This window comes from Euprymna scolopes, chromosome 19, assembly GCF_053919585.1.
Source record: "Euprymna scolopes isolate OS-2025 chromosome 19, ASM5391958v1, whole genome shotgun sequence".
In the NCBI taxonomy this organism is placed as follows: domain Eukaryota; kingdom Metazoa; phylum Mollusca; class Cephalopoda; order Sepiida; family Sepiolidae; genus Euprymna; species Euprymna scolopes.
The window spans coordinates 46,350,390-46,368,591 of record NC_136500.1 but is presented as its reverse complement, the minus strand read 5'-3'; the positions used below and the strand labels follow the sequence as shown (position 1 = coordinate 46,368,591).

At 35.7% G+C, this 18,202-nt stretch overlaps 1 protein-coding gene across 13 annotated transcripts in view; it reads right to left on the bottom strand.

Moving 5' to 3' along the window:
* LOC145303550 (uncharacterized) overlaps positions 1 to 18,202 on the bottom strand; it is a 553,816-nt gene that overhangs the window by 49,394 nt on the left and 486,220 nt on the right. The gene's annotated exons all lie outside the window — the stretch shown is intronic.

Genomic DNA, 18,202 nt, shown 5'->3' with positions numbered 1-18,202 from the left:
AGATGCTCTAGCCCAAATGTAACAACAATACTCCATACATGGGCGAATAGTGGCCTTATAGAGGTACAGATGTCTGTTATAGAGCATGGTGTCATCAGCAAATATACCCATCTCAGAGAATTTTATCATTTAGTCATTTATGAATATTAGGAATTATAAAGATCTAAGGATCGACCCCTAAGGTACACTAGCATTTATTTCATATGGTTTGGATGTATGACCATTGAGGACAACCTGGATTCTTCTTTTACTTAAGAAGGATTTAATTATGTTAAGTAATACCGTGATACCGTATGATCTTATTTTCCTGAGAAGACCATCGTGCCATACCCGGTCAAAAGCCTTAGATATATCTAGAGCTACTGCTGTACCCTCCCCTGTTTTGTCCAGTGTATGGCATATACATTCAGAGATTAAAGTTAGAATACCTGCTGTAGAATGGGCTTGCCTAAATCCATATTGTTGGTCGGTCAGAAGTTTAGTAGCTGTAAGGTGATGGACTAGAGCTTGATTAATTATGGACTCAAATATTTTGGTGAAAAGCAGGAGGCTAATGGGGTGATAATTTAATGGGTCAGTTCTTTTGCCAGAATTCTTGTAAACTGGTACCATAGAAGCAGTTTTTCTAGCAGTCAGGAAAGCAAGATTTGTTAAGGCATTTGTAAAGTTTCGCTGGTTGGTTGTTTTTGTTTTACAGCATATCAACTCTTTTCAGGTCATTTAATGCTGAATCCAGTTATTTTGAAGGAAAGTTTTTAATAGAATATTTTTTTTTCAAGTCGGTTTCTATTTAATCCATAGTTGAGACCCTAATAATGTCGGAGGTCAGCATTGTACTGACAGAGTATCTCTGTCTTCTGGGTGTTGATCATCAGTTCTATTCTGATGTATGCAGTTACAGCTGGCAAAAGGAGGTTTTTTGTTTCCTACTACTACTACTACTCGAGCCATCATCCCCGAATGGAAGTGTGCAAGAATGTTGAGAAACTGGGGTGGGTACCCAAATCTCTTCAGGACCTGCCACGGTAAGCCCCTGTTAACTGTGTCAAATATCTTCAAGAGGTTGACAAAAGCAATGAACAAGTCCCTGTGCTGCTCCTGGCATTTCTCCTGAACCTGACCTGTCACAAAGATCATGTCAACTGTTCTCCTGCTTCATGAAAACCACACTATGAGGTTACCTCTTCCGATATTTTGTAGACGAGTGTGCAAAGCATGGCCTTAGCAAGGACCTTTCCAGCAACAGCCAATAAAGAGATACTCCTGTTATTGGAGCAGATGGATTTGTGTCCTTGGTTCTTGTAGATAACCATCCTTCCACTGCTGCGGGACACACCCATCTCTACACCTTGGAAATGTAGCGATGCAGTGGACCTGGGTCAGTGGACCTGAAATGTAGCGATGCAGTGGACCTGGGTCAGTGGACCTGAGAGCAATGGCAATTAAAGGGTGTCCCCACACTCCCCAAAGCCCGCAAGCTGGCGTCTCACCATCGGATATAGTTTAAGATCATATCCAAGACCTGTAAGGTTTGAAGAGGACTGGAGCAATCTCAGCGGAGCATTTTTTTAAATAACACATACACACACACACACACATATATATATATATATATATATATATATATATATATATACATACACACTCTTGTATATACATAAATATATATACAATCTTTTTGGATGTTGATCGTTATCTGATGATGATAATCACCTTGTGAATCTACTAATGTTTAAATAGTTCAATACTTGACATACAGATATGTTCACAGATTGAGCATGTGAAGGAGGTGTCAGGTGGAACCGTGATGAACTGACGAGCATGCCTATTTGCACACTACACTGTATGGTCTTGTATTCACTGCTCCTCAATAAAGTCCACTCCTTGTGAGCAGAGGGAGTGCGAGAGATCCCAGAACTATTCAACAACTATTCAGAGATCTCTGAATGTGGTCTCTGAAACACTTCCTTTGCTCACCGGCACTGTGTCAGCTTTGGAGAATTCTACGCGGTAGTCTGTGACTGGGCATTCAAATGATGTACCCCAGCCACTTATGTTGACATTGGATCATGGTGGACTCCAAACTGCAGTTGTCTGCCCTCCCCAACACCTATCCCTTCATGTGATGCCAAGAATCATTTGGAACATCTTGTATGGAAGGTCTCCAGACTTCTCATATGGCGGTTATAGGTAGTATACAGAAGTGTGGTGATGCATACTGCTGTATACACTAATATTTTGGAGTCTGAGGTTGCTGTTCTGAAAAACCTTTCTCCTTAGCTGATTAAAGGATGCTGATGCTTGCTTGAAGCGATTCTGGATCTCATCATCCAGTGAGCAGGTGTTAGACATTATGTTCCCCAAATATTTGAATGTAGACACCATGAGCAAGAGTTGCCCTGCTGCTGTGAGAGTTATTGTTTTTGGTCGGAGGTCAGCATTGTACTGACAGAGTATCTCTGTCTTCTGGGTGTTGATCATCAGTTCTATTCTGATGTATGCAGTTACAGCTGGCAAAAGGAGGTTTTTTGTTTCCTACTACTACTACTACTCGAGCCATCATCCCCGAATGGAAGTGTGCAAGAATGTTGAGAAACTGGGGTGGGTACCCAAATCTCTTCAGGACCTGCCACGGTAAGCCCCTGTTAACTGTGTCAAATATCTTCAAGAGGTTGACAAAAGCAATGAACAAGTCCCTGTGCTGCTCCTGGCATTTCTCCTGAACCTGACCTGTCACAAAGATCATGTCAACTGTTCTCCTGCCTCATGAAAACCACACTATGAGGTTACCTCTTCCGATATTTTGTAGACGAGTGTGCAAAGCATGACCTTAGCAAGGACCTTTCCAGCAACAGCCAATAAAGAGATACTCCTGTTATTGGAGCAGATGGATTTGTGTCCTTGGTTCTTGTAGATAACCATCCTTCCACTGCTGCGGGACACACCCATCTCTACACCTTGGAAATGTAGCGATGCAGTGTCCATGTACAGAGGTAACCTCTCTCCTTGAGAAGATCAGCTGGGATGTTGTTAGGTCCAGGGGATTTGTTGTCTTTCAGGGTCCTGACAGCATACAGGATTTCTTCAAAGATTGGGGGAAGGTCGAGATCTGACATGATGGAGTGTTTAGGGAGCTCAGCAAGGACAGTTTGGTCTACTGGAGTGCGTTGATTGAGCAGGGTGTTGAAATGCTCATCCTATTGCTCCGCTATCATAGTCTGATCTTTCATTAGAGGCTCCGTCAACAGATCTAACAAGCAGTTTTTGGGGTCATAGATGTTTTTTTACTGCATCATAGAATCTGTGTATATCACCTCTATTGGCGGGATTCTGGATCTCACTGACTTTTAAAAGCCACCACTCATCTTGTAGTGTTCTGAGAATTGTTTGGATATCAGAATGAAAGGCTTGCCATAGCCATTTATCGAGTTGAGATTGTGGGTTATTCAGGATAGCTATGTGCTTAGTTCATTCTTAGGAGGGTAGGGATCTCATGGTATTGTGGTCAAATCAGTCCTTGTGTTTTTTGGTTTTTAAACTAATGGTTAGGCTGCAGTGACAAGAGGATGGTGGACAGAGAGGTCCACTTCTCATCCATCCCAAACTCTGAACTGATTAGCTGCTCTATGTCTGCCAGCTTCTCAGCTAGAAGTTGACGAAAGTTGTCACGGGTGTCACTACTAGAGAGTGCGGCACAGTTACGATGATAGGGGTTGGATATGCATCCTGACTTTTGTCAGAATCATGCAGTGGTCGGTCCAGCAGTCGACCCCACTCATAGCTTTTGTAATGAGGTCTGGGACCAAATTTACAAAGATATTATGTAGAGAGTTGAGCAGCGAGATGTCTGTTCACATTACATTTGAACTTCTGCACATCAGTAAAGTCAGAAAAGCAGGGACCTAGGAGGGAATTCCAAAGTTTAGTAGGGAGGGAAAAAACTATTAGAGTAGAAGGCTTTCCGGCATCTAGGTATCTCTATAGTATAGGGGTGGGATTTTGCTGCTTATCGGGTTAGTTGAGGGTATTTATGTCGAGAGGGTACAAGTATGTTGAGTTCATCAGAGCACATTCCATTAAAATACTTGTACAAAGATGCAACATTCTGGTGGTGGGACAGAGGTTGAAAGTTTGTTTGAAAGTGCAGGACCTATTAGGTTGGTGACTCTTTTTTTAACCGAGTTTAAGAGCGAGCAAGTAATGGCAGATGCACCAGATCGGATGTGACAATACTCTATGCATGGGCGAATAATGGCTTTGTAGAAGTACAGGATACTCTCAGGTGTGAGTAATCTTCTAGCACAATAGAGAGCACTCACCTTCTTCGCAGAATCCTTGGCAATTACCTCAATGTATTTGTTTCAATCCATGTTGTTTGTGAATGTTAAGCAGAGGATTTTGAACAAAATACTTTTAGGCAGTGTATCAATAGTTGAGGCTTTCTAGAAAATTATTGAAGGAAAGAAGTATTGGCAGCATTAAACGTTACTGTCCATCTATGACTCCATTCAACTAGAGGTCTTCCTCTAGAATTTTAGCCATTTCCTTAGATATGTGTTCATTCATTTTCCCCTAGAGTATGTTATAGAGCATGATGTCACTAGCAAATATACCCATCTCAGAAAATTTTATCAGGGATGTCATTCATGAATATTAATAATAAAGGTCCAAGGATCAACCCTTGTGGCGCACATGCATTTATATCATGCGCTTTTGATGTATGACCATCAAGGACTACCTGCATTTTTCTCTTATCTAAGAAGGATTTGATTATGTCAAGTATTCGTCCAGTAATACCAAATGATTTAATTTTCATGAGAAGACCATCATACCAAACTCTGTCAAAGGCTTTAAAAATATATATAAGGTCATTGCCCTAGCCTCCCCTCTTTTATCTAGTGTGTGGTTGTAAACGTTCACATATTATAGTTAGGCTATTTGCAGTAAAACAGGCTTGCTTAAATCCATACTCTTGGTCAGAAAGAAGTTTATTATCTACAAGATGGTGGACTTGATTAATTAAGGTCTCAAAGATTTGGCTGAAGAGAGAGAGAGAGAGGGGGGAGGATAATGGGACGATAATTGAGTGGGTCAGTTCTTTTTGCCAGAATTCTTGAAAACTGGTACCGTAGAAGCAATTTTCCAGCAGTCAACAAAGCAAGATTTGGTAAGGTATTTATTTATATATTATTATATATACTTATTTATAAGAGTTTGGAGAGAACCGGAGCAATCTCAGTGGAGCATTTTTTTAATAGTATAGCAAGGATGAGATCAGGACGACATGCCTTCAAGCTGTCTAGCTTTTTTATCAACATGAGAAGGGGTGATTTTCAGATCATCGAGTGTGGGTTCTATCTGCAAAGGGAAATTTGGGAGGGGTGGTTTATTGAGTCTAAAGTAGAGTTAGAGGCAAACCGTCAAGCAAGTAGGTTTGCCTTATCAGTGGCTGTGCAAACAACCTTAAGATTGTTGGATAGTGGGGGAACTGTTTACCCATTATTTACTACACTGTTATAAATTTTCCAAAAATCATGAGTTCTTAATTTCTGCGACTTAATGTGTTTTCTGGTGACTTTGCTATGTCTTCTCTTGACTATAGCTATTTCACTCTTACAATTATTTCTAGCTTCTATATACTTTTGATGATTTAGATAAGTCTATAGACTGCATGCTGTTTTTGAGCAGTGGCAGTTGCACAAGTAGAAATGAACCACTGAGGAGAGGTTAGGGTTTGTTATAGAACCTCCATGTGGTAACGTGTGCTTCAATTGCTGCTTTGAACCATTCAGTGTCTCACTTCCGCAATGTTCCGCAGGAAGATAACAGATACTACCCAAAGGAGCGTCTCTGAGACTTTCCAGTCAGCCTTTTTGAAGTACCTTGTTTTGAGTAATGGGTTTTCAACTTGGTGTCGAGAGTATACAAATATCATGTGATCAGCATTCCCAAGTGGGCTATGGACATTTATTACACAATCCTTGGAAACTATGGCCAGAAATAGATCTAGAAGTGAGGTTTGCTGATCCTCTCAATCTGAGAGATCGGTTGGGAACGTGTTTTTGACAAGGAATGGGATATAGAAAAAGCTATGTGTGATGCTACCAGCTGTCTGTGTAACTAGAGAAACCAAGCTAATTAGTGTAGTGTCGCAAAAAGTTACACGATGCATGTACTTGTGCGCTAATATCTAGGGAGAGTGCTGCATCTATGCCGCCAAAGGCATGATTGATTAGGGTATAGTCCTGGGTCAAGGGAGCACAATAGAGAAAACATAACAAATGCTATCTTGCATGTTTAGTCTAAAGCACTAAATTATTCAAATTTTAGTTAATGTAATTTTAATACTATTTCTATAGAGGTTTGGAATAGAGGCCGCACTGTTGTTACACTTCTAAACTAGGAAATTGCCTTTCGTTTTTTTTTAGATTTTTATTTTACTTTAAACAAACTTTAGGATGGGGTAGAAGTTGTCAATATTTGACATGGACGTTATTCGATATGATGCTAAACAATGCCTACATTGTCAAATATATTTTTGGTTTGGTCCTTGACTTTTGTAGAGACCAAAAAATTAACGAAGATATATATATATATATATATATATATATATATATATATATAGAGAGAGAGAGAGAGAGAGAGAGAGAAAGGCATGCATAATAAAACGAAATATTGAAATAGAAGGATCACCAAATAGCAACGACTACCTAAAACACAGTTTTATATAAGGAAAATGAGAAATACGAAAATTTATAAGAAAACATTTTATATAAAAAATAAGAATATAAAAGTTATTTTAATGTTAGTAAATATTCATAGTCAAAATGTTCATTGTGTGAATATGTGTGCATTTGACTATTTGGCAGCGTGGCATTGTATATATATGTGTGTGTGTGTGTGTGTGTGTGTGTGTGTGTGTGTGTGTGTGTGTGTGTGTGTGTGTGTGCGCGTTACCTGTAGTGCGTGTATAAATTTGTGTGAGTAGTGAAAGACTGGATACGCGTCATTGAATTCTTTCGTCTTGCCACCTCGGCCTGGTGTTGAATTGGGTTCTTTTCGTTCGGTTAGATGCTGGAGATTCTCAAACTGATTTTCTTAACCAGGTCTTATACGAATTTCATACTACATTCGCGTATAGGTGTTACTTTTTGAGGTTTCCATTGGTTGGAAATACTTCTGAGTTAATATATCCATGTCAAAGTTTCCTTGCTTTGGAAAGTGAGGAGAAAAGCGAATTCAAATGAAACAGAAGAAATTATAGCTATTTGCATTTTAGCGTTCGTAGGAATTACTTTGCGATCAAGTCACCACAAATCTTCTGTTTATGACAAAACTCTTCTTTTTAGACTTTAAGAAAAGAAATAACCAAGCCATAACAAAAAATGGGCTTGTCACGTAAGCTATTTTATTTAAAAAAATGTAAACGTAAATATTTGGATTTATTTTTCTCAACACCTTCTACCCGGACAACACTGCGTAAAAAATTGCTCGTCAACTCTTGTTATCCGAAATGAGACGCTAGACGAAACCCTCTATAGCCAAGTTCCGTACTTTGTTGACATTTTTCGTCAGCTGGCTGGTCTGATCTGATATATACGAATGCCCCAGAAAAGTCACCCAGCCAAAAGTTCGTTTACATATTTTGAAACTAATAAGCATTAATCAGAAGTGACTTTTCCAGGGCATTCATATATATTCGATCAGATCAGATGACGAAAAAGGTCAACAACGAAGTACTGAAATCGATTTTAACCATCAATTACATCCGATAAAATAATAATAATAATAATAAAAAAAAACATTGGTATATTTTTTACGACTAATCTCAGCGACCTCAGCGTAGTATAAATACTCCCAACTACTCCATATTAAGAATGGCTTTCGGAATACACACCCACCACCCCAGGTTAAGAACGGTTTTTGAGGTTGAGGGTGTTTATTCCGAAAGCCGTTCTTAACATGGGGAGGTTGAGCTGGGCCGCGGCGCTGGGGCACGTCGAAAAAATTTACCAAAACATTTTTACGAATGCGAAATGCGTGTGTGATTTTAACGAATAATCAAATATTGGATTGATTACTTTCTCCGGTCAGGATACGCGAAATCACAATTATCAGAAAGTTTATAATAAATAAACCATAAAAAAAAAAATTAATAATATCGTAGAATTTGTACATAATTAAATCGTACAACAGTTCATTTATAACATATAAAAATTAATTTTAGAGCGAAAACTTTTCTTAAAAGAACATTTAAACTCTCTCTCTCTCTCACACACACACACACACACACACACACACACACACAAGGTTTGTTTTTAAAACTCACCATCGTGAATCTGACGAGGGTAGAGACGTTGAAAGCAGCATTTGCAATTAAAAAAGTCCAGCAGTAAATCCATAGAAAGGATGAATTATTATTAACAACTAATAATAATAATGATTATTATTATTTGTATTAATATTAGTTATAATAGTAGAGCACTAGTAGTACGTGTTAACACAGAGAGGAAAGCGCACGGAGGACAACTCGCCTGAGTGGAAACGATTACGTACGATCACTTCCTCTTTGGTAAAAGAAGTCAGTTACTCAATCGTGCAGGAGGAGACGACTTTTTGACAGAAGGAGAGAGGGAGAGAGGGGGAGAGAGAGGGGGAGAGAGAGCAGTCGACACGCATGACGACAATCGTTGGGGTACGTGTAGGCGAAGCATGTGCGCGTAGGTGGGTAGCCCCCCCCCCCCAATTATTTGTGACGAAAATTCCGTCGCTGGGAGAGGGGAGAAAGCAGAGAGTTTATCCGAGGCTACCGGTGGCCTCTCGGTTTATCCTTTACTCTTACGCCCACAAATTAGGTAAATACGTACTTAAAAAAAAAATAAATAAATAAATAAAAGGTGCTTGTCCAGATTAGTGATGTATGTCTTAAACCAACACATTTCAGGTGAAAACATTACGTACTTACATGCTATGTCAAAATTAGTATATATTTCAAAATAAAAAAATAAAAAAAAACAAAAATAAATCCAGTAAAAAAAAAAAAATTTAAAAAAATGCAAATAAAAATAAAATTTATCGATTTATAGTTTTAATGTTAAAGAGTTCTCAATATCCAAGGGAGGTAACTACAATCGATTATTTTGATTAAATAAATATAATACCGCCATTACAAACACAAAACGTCAGAATGTAATTGCGGATGATTTTTTTAAAAAAATACGTCTAGCAAATCTACTGGATTATTTAATATCAATGTCAGTACAAGAAAATAAATTATATACAACTCGTTTGTTTAGCCTTGCTCTGCCATTGATAATAAAAGCCTACTTTTTTTCTATTTAAAAATTATTAAAACGAACTTGATATACTCAGTCATGGATATGCGAGCGACTACATGAAGGTTAACTGATTTGCATAACGAGCATTAATTACTAATTTTTTATGGTTTCTTATTAGATGATTGGTTTCATTTTACTATTACTATGAATTCTATTTATGCATAGTTTCTATATTCTGCGTAATTGCGTATACATTTGAGTTTTAAAATCTGTTAATATATGAAAATTTGCTAAAAATTTTTTAATTACTTCCAAGTAAAAATATTTTTTTTACCTTTCTTTCATGAGCAGAGAAAACGTCATTTATTTGAAATTTTTTCCTATCAGAATAAGTATTTTTAAAAAAGAACCAGGTGCAAAATAAAATATATTTTGGCAATGTAAAAGACAGAACAACCATAAATAAAAAATCCAGAATAATATTCAAAAGTAGTGAAACCTTTTACTAAAAACATAGATGAGATGATATTAAGAAAAACTCTAAATTGTCCCTATGTTTATTGACATTTCGTCTTCACTGTTCAAAAACATGGCTGATATGAGAAAAAAAAAAAAAAAAAAAACGACATATTTCAAATTTTAAATTCTATCTCTTTCTTCACCTCAAACAACTTGAAAAAATTCCTTGAGCAATAAAAATCGAAATGTTGATGAACATATAAACAATTTTTAATTTTCGTTTTCTCATATACTAGCATTTCAGCCCGGTGTTGCCTGGGTGTATAGCCATTGCTCCCAGGTCCACTCTGACCCGGAGTAGTAGTACCTGTTAGGGTCCCAACTATGGGTTAAATGGTTAAATAGAAACCAACTTAAAAAAAATCTATTAAAAATCTTTTTCTTAGAAATTACTGGCTTGAGCATTAAATAACCTGAAAAGGGTTGATATGCCATAACACAAAAACAACCAAAACAACCAAAAAGTCATTGATGGGATTCAATTTGTAAACGTATGAAATTTTGATACACCATGATCCACAAATTGTGATTCAATTCAAACCAGATTCCATTTCTTGGTGGTATATTCTGTTATCTCTCGGGAGGGGGCTCCTTCTTCACCGCTCTTTTCCGTTCTGTCAATTTTTGCCAGAGTCATGTCTCTTATATGCAGGTCAGTATGTGGTTGAGATAGAGTAAAATCCTCCTCATCACAAACTAATCAGACTCTCCACTATTGGTTTGCTCCAATCAACAGGTGCATTCACTCAGATTCCCCGATTCTCACGGAAGAGGACCTGAGTCAACTTGGGGTCATTTTTGATACCACATTTTTAACATTAATCTGTCATTGCAACTTGGTTTTAACCATAATAATTCTCTGTGAGCCTAGATTTAGAATTTGCAAGCCAAAAACAATTGCAGGTTTTCACCCATGGTATGTGGGAACTTTAACCGACCAACATCCCTGACCAAATGGGATTAGTTCACCGACACTTTTCACTTCCGGCTGCAAATTCTTGGTCTATTTGATGCTAGGGAGGTGATTATGTCATATCTTGTACAAATTAAATTCTGCAACATCTCCAGATAACATTTGAACTTCTACATCATTTAAATGGTGGCCATTTTTGATGCACTTTTTAAATACTAGATGAACTTTGATGATCAGCTTAAAATGTATGTGCGATAGAGATGCAAAAAATCCGTTAAAAGCTTATAAGAATGTATTTTAATGAGTAAATCCTAATTGTGAAATAAAAAATAGGACAAAGTGAATAGAGTTCACCTCAATACAAGGTGAAAGGTTTTCTTTTCTATTTTAATTTCTTTATTTTAAAAATGCTGATGTCAAATATAACAAAATTAGCTAAAAAAAAAAAAAAAAAAAAAAAAAAAAAATCACATTCAAAGTAAAAGACAGACGCAGGAATTAACTGTCAAAAGTCATCACAATTTTCCACTCTGTCTGCAGAGGAAACAAAGACGAGTGACAGGTTTAAAAAAAAACACTTAGTTTAAAAGCTTACAAAGATTAAAGTAAAAATGTAGAAATAAATGAACAAAGAGAAAACATGAAAATAATTGATGAATGTCGAGATTCATTTGATTAAATTAAAAAAAGATGTTCGGAGAAAAACTGCATTTTTTCAGTTTTTTTTTAAAGTTAGATAGAAAAAAAAAATGAAGAAATTCTTTTTCTTTCTTGTTTCTGAAATAAGAATTTTTTTTTTTTTAAATCAAAAAAAATAAAAACGTCTGGATTTGCTTGTAGATTAAAATTACTTTACATATGCCTGTCAAAAATATTTTCCAGACTAACACTTTAAAGTGGAACCTTTTACCAAAAACAATTTAAATACTTTTTTCCCCAGAAATATTTCTGGGGAAAAAAGTATTTAGACAACGTAAGGATGGACTAAAGCTTTATCTGGGCTTTACTACTCCATATTGTATGAAGTATAAAGTTATGCCATGAAAACATTGATAACTAAAAGATTATTGATCTGATCACGCTAAAATGTTGCATCATGGTTAGTGTCATCAATATGCATCAGGTCCAAATATCAAAATCAGAACTTGAAATTCTATAAAAAATATTGACCGTGACCAAACTTTTTAAGGTCAAGGTTATATAAGATGCAAGATGCCATTGGCTACAATATGGGCTAAGTAGTGAGTCTCTATGATGAACAGAATGAAAGTTATTGTCAAAAGTGATTTTCACTTTTTTCGTGGTCCTAACTATCACCTAAGTATCCCAAAATGAAATCAGTTCAAAGTTAGAATATGATCGTTATTTTTAGCAATTTGGCTGACAATTGGTCAAACCATATGAAAACTAAACAGTGATAATCTAACAAACAAGCTCGATCGGAAACATAAAATTACCAAATATGAATAAAAAGTGTCATTACCGACACCAGAGCTTGAACTCTAATCTCTAGATGATGACGCAGACATCGGTCATTTCCTATAAACACACGTTGCAACTTGGATGTGGTTTGACTTTTGTATCAATTCATATATTAAAATCAAGTGCCACCTGTTCCAGAACAAGTCAGTACAATTAGTAATGTTTGGTAACTATGCTCAACGTGTATGCAAAAAGGCGTTCCAAAAGTAATACCTCCTAATTTTTTTTATTATGTCCAAATGGATCAGAGAGGACTGCAAATTGCATTGCTATGACGACTGAACTTATGTATTTCTGACCTGAAAGTTTCATGTCTACATTGCAGATATTAATAGTGTGAGACTCTAGGAAAGCAAACCTTGTCATTGGCGTGTATCATTGAATTCCTAGCAAAAGAGCATTTGAGAATGGTAGCGACTATGTGCAAAAATAAATTTGGGAGCATAAAAGATCACTCCTTTTAATGGTACCACTCGTCTTTATAGCTCTTCAATTTATGGAGTTAAAATAGAGGAGGCTTTACTTTTGAAATTGCCCTCATAAGTAACCATTAATTGATTTTGTTTGTATGACGTATTTCAATTGTATTTCGTCTTTCATTACTTACTAAGTATGTTCGTACATCATAAAATGATGATAAGCAATGCTTAATTAATATAGAGATAGCTAGAGAAAAACGCATTACTAAAGCGAATGTTAAGTAACGTTGATTTCAAACTCTACTTTTTTTTTTTCATACATGCCATTATGGATTAAGACAGAGTAGATCGAAGTTGAATTTCCAGATAATTATATCAACAATCACCATTTATTTAAAAGAAAGAATAGAGAAACGCCTTGCTGTTCACTGGTGGTGTTCCTTATGGTGTTTTCTATAGATTTTTTAGGATAAAAGTTGAGTTTTATCTATTCCAGATTGATGAAGTAGAATTAGCACTTCTTAGTAACTATGTCTAATACGTATTGACTCATAAGTAACCATTATTAGGTTTTGTTAAATTTTACTTTTGTTTGTATATACAATTGACTAAGAAAATAGAGATTTTTTTTACTATTAACTGGTTGTGGTATTAATGAGGGTGACTAATATTTTAACTCAGGGATAAAACTCAAGTTTCATTTGACCCAATAATGATAGAGTACAATTAATACTCTTTAATAACTTTATACAGCACATGTTTATAAACTGATTACTGTTACTATGTCAGAATCGCTAGAAAATGAAACAGACAACTGCCTTGTTTCGATTGGGTGGGTGTGGTTTGACTATGATGTAAAATTGTATATTAAAATCAAGTGTCACCTGTTCCAGTAGGGAAGTAGTAGTAACTGTATGCCGAGCATGTATTTACTTATAAGTAATCATTAATAGATTTTGTTGAATTTTACTTTTAGTTGTATAAAGAATCTTACTTGAATTTTTAATTAAATATTTACTATTCGACATTAAAGTTCTTTTTATTTTATTAGTTACTACTCATGTCCACCTGGTGATATCAAAATACCCATAAGCAATGACTATGTCATCTATGTATATACAAGCGAAAATGTGTGTATGTATGTGTGCTTTTTGTGTATGTCTTCCAAAGGCTTTTTTCCGGCGGATTCTTGAGGCCGTCGCTCATTTTTAAAACATTTTATATTACGTCTAAATGATAATATCTATGACTTAACAAGAGGGGGGGGGAGGTCGCCTCTCTATTTAATTTGCCCGACTTTGAAACGTTAAATATTCAACATTTTCGGATCGGCACCTGTTGCTTTCGTTTTTCGGTATAAAAAAAGCCAAACTCGATTCAAATAACTGGCCCATGGCCAGAGGTCTCCAGAAAGCGATTTAACGTTTGGTCAATGTCGGCTTATTGTCATATCAGATGGTTGCTTTCATTTCGAGACAAGGCACTCCCTCCTAATAAAATGGGAAGCTGGTTTTCCCCAAAGTTAGGTAAAAACAAACAAACCGGGTTATTGACCTCATTAAAAACTGTCCCGCAGAAAATGTTAACTGCTGAATAGCTTTTGCTTACGATCGCCGCATGTGCATTAAGCTTTTTCGTTTAAAAAAAAAAAAAAAAAAAAAGAAAGAAAGAAAGAAGCCAACAGACTTGCGGTAAATAAAACACTGTCCCGCACTCAAAGTTCACATCATTAACTCGTCAAGAAAGTACACTTGCCAGGTCGCACGTTTTTTTTTTTCACACTTTACTATTTTCCAACTGCGCGTCAAGGCTACGATTTTTTTTCTTTTCATTTGCCCAAAAACACACACACCTACAAACACCCAGGCAACGCCGGGTACCCCCCGCTAGTTATAAATAAAGACTGTCACTGCTGACAGAGGAGATCAAACTTGTATTTCTTAATTATATAGACAACTACAATTGACTAAGAAAATAAAGATATTTTGCTATTCACTGGTGGTGGTAATTAAATACATATCTATCTACGTATCTATAAAAGTGAACCTGGCTGGCTGGCTGGCTGGCTGTCTGTGTGTATGTCTGTGTGTACATTTCCCTATGCAATAACTCGAAATTTGATATACAGGGTACTGAGATTTGGGAAAATCTTTGTAATCCGTTTCCGGACACAAATTTGGCTGTTAAGGGGTCAAAGTTCAACGATTTGATCTTTGAGAACTCTACCAAACTCCTCAGACAATTTTGGTTATAAACAATTGAAATTTTAGATATAGGTTCCTTGGACATGGATCTAACTTAATAACTTGATTTGAGCTCAAAACAAATGTTAAGGGGTCAAAGTTTAAAAAAAAAATTGACCGCTTTTTTTTTTTTTTTTTTTGCTCAACATACACTTCCAAACACCTGGGCAATGCTGGGCTGAAATGCTAGTATCTATAAAAGTGAAAATTCTGTGCGTGTCTGTCTATGTACATTTCCCTACCAAATAACTGTCAATTTTTGGTCTACAGACTCGAAATTTGACATATGGGGTATTGAGATTTGGGAAAATTCTTTAAATCGGGTTTCGGCCAGAAATTTTGCTGTTGAGGCGTCAAAGTTCAACAATTTGACCTTTGAGAACTCTACCAAACTCTTCTGCCGATTTTGAGTCTAAACACTTGAAATTTTAGATGTAGGTTACTTGGATATAGGTCAGACATTTTAATTTGATTTAAGTCCAAAACAATAAATATTAAGAGGTCAAAATTAGGGTTAAAGTAAAAGAAAATTTGACCTCTGCAGTCTCTAGCAACTTTTCTCTATGGTAGTTAAGGAAGTCTATTATATAGAAAGGCATTACTATACATATGCACACTTTTTAATATATACATATGCATATAAAGTTATTAACAGTACATAGGGCCCAAGCAAAGCCGGGCTGAACTGCTAGTTATTCTATATAGAAGTTCTTATTTTGATGATTGGTATTATGTCAGAATCTCTAGAGAATGAAATAAAAAAAAATAATAATAATAATTAAAATGATTACCTAATATTCAGTAACTCGGTCTGGTAGGATTAATGATTTTCCACATATTTCTGTTTTGTGTTTTACTTGTGAGCTTTGTTCTGTCTAGTGTAAAATAGATCTCTAGCATTTATCTCCCTTTGCCAGTCCTTTTTTTCTTCAGTAATTTCTTCAGACCCGTCACTGACAGAGGCTTCTGGTTATCAGCTAGCCATTTATCTGCCTTCTTCATGATCCTCATGGTGCAGTTTTCTATCTCTTGAAGTATCTTGCCATTTTCAGCATTAGCAGTCAGAATTATTACCTTCCTTCTCTCTAAGAATAGAATTATTTTTTTAGTTTTAAGTGTAAAATTTTTTTTTTTTATTTTACATAGGCATCACTACTTATCAAGGCCAAGAGGCTACTCGAGAATATCTATTTTTGAATTGACAAAAACTTTGAAATTACAGAAGAATTGCTATCCATGGAGTTTCACAAAGACACAACCACTGGAAAAGATTTATACAACAGTATCATTAGCAGTCTAATCAGGTCTAGGTTAAGCCTGGATAAACTGGCAAGTATTACAACTTATGGCGCTCCTTCACTCAGAGGCAAACACTGTAGCCTTGTGACCTTGATGAATAAAAATAATCAAAGAAGATTTTCCATCGCACAGTGTGTTGTCTTTTTACTGCATCATACATCTAGAAAGCCTCTGTAAATCATCTTTGAAACTCAAACATGTTATGGATCCAGTAGAGCGTGCAGTGAACTTAAGAGCACGGGGACTGAAACACAGGCAGTTCTAATGTTTCTTGTAAGATATCAAGGCAGATTTTACTGATGTGCTGTATCACACAAATATCCGATGGTTAAGTATGGGGGAAGTACTGAAGAGAATATGGGACGTTAAAGCAGAGGTTGTCATGTTTTTTAATATGAAAGAAAATCCTTGTGACTTTTTAAAAGAAATGGAGTGTGACGAATGAGTTTGTGATTTTGCATTTGCTGTAGACATATTGCAAAATCTGAGTGAGTTAAATACAAAACTACAACGCAAAAGTGTATTCGCTCATGAATTGTATGTTGAAGTGAAAGCGTTTCAATTGAAACTTAAACTTTTTGTCAAACAGCTTAAAGAGCAAAACTTTGTTCATTTTCCTCTGTTGAAAACATGAGCTGTTACACAATCAGACAAATACAGTTCCCACTTGATGGCTCTAAAAGAGGAATTTATCAGAAGATTTGCCGATTTCAAGGCAACTGAAGGACAGTTTGATTTGCTCAGCTCACCTTTTGCATGTGACGTTGTAACAGCTGCCGAAGAACTACAGGTAGATCTTATTGATTTGCAAGCCAACAATTCTTTAAAAAGGCTCTTTGAAAATAAACCACTAGTCGAATTTTATGCATCTCTGCATCCAGAAAAGTTTAAAAATCTGAAAAATCTTGCAAGGAAGATGTTTGTGTTATTTGCTTCAACTTACTTATGTGAGCAGGCTTTTTCCATATTGAAAATTAACAAGTCAAAGAACAGACCACTTCTCACAGACTTAAATCTTCAGTCAGTTAAGAATCAGTACAAGCAACTTGACACCTAATTTCAACAAACTGGTAAATGATTGCAGTCAGTTGCATTATTCTCACTGAGTCATTTTGATCCTTCTGTTGCTCAGTTGCTGAGCTATTTTGTTTTTCAAATAAATATATTTCATATGAAATTTCTGTTTTAAAATATCAATACAAATGTTTTCCTTTTTAAATTGAGTTACTTTATTTTTAAATAAATATGCTTCATGTGACATTTCTTTTTTTAATATATAAATTCATTTTTGTTCTTTGAGTTACTTTATATGTGTATCTTTTAAAGATTTTATTCTAAAATATTAAGATATTTTTTTATCTCTTTAAACAGTTACTTAAGACTTGCTTTTATTCTTAAAACAAGGTTATTTGTTTCTCAAATGTGTTTAATGTGAAGCTCATACTTAAAAATACATATTAATAAAATTGTTTTCTTTTAAAGTTACTGTATCTTTCAAATAAATGTGTTTTATGGGAATCTTCTATAGTACTTTAAAATGCTATATAATGAAAATTAATTATATTTTTTCTCTGAAATCCTTTTATTTTGTCTTTTTTAAATATCAATTATATTGGAAAATATACTATGCGGCCCAGTACAATTTAGAATTTTTTAATGCGGCCCTTGCACTGAAAAGTTTGCCCACCCCTGCTATAAATGGTCGTGTCATCAACATAGATGTCAATGAATGATTTAAGTATATGTTTATGGAGATCATTGATGTAGATCAGGAAGAGAGTTGGGCCCAGGATGGACCCCTGAGGGACTCCAGCATTAATACTGAGGGGCTCTGATTTCTGCCCATCAACCACTACTCTTATGAGCCTATCAGAGAGAAATGATTTAATGATTGAGAAAACATTTCCAGTTATACCGTAGCTGGAAATCTTGTAAAATAGGCCCTTATGCCATACCTTATCGAAGGACTTTGATATGTCAAGAGCAATTGCCCTAGAAAGGAAGCCTTTGTCAAGGGATTCACTAATCCTATGAGATATAACTGTTAGC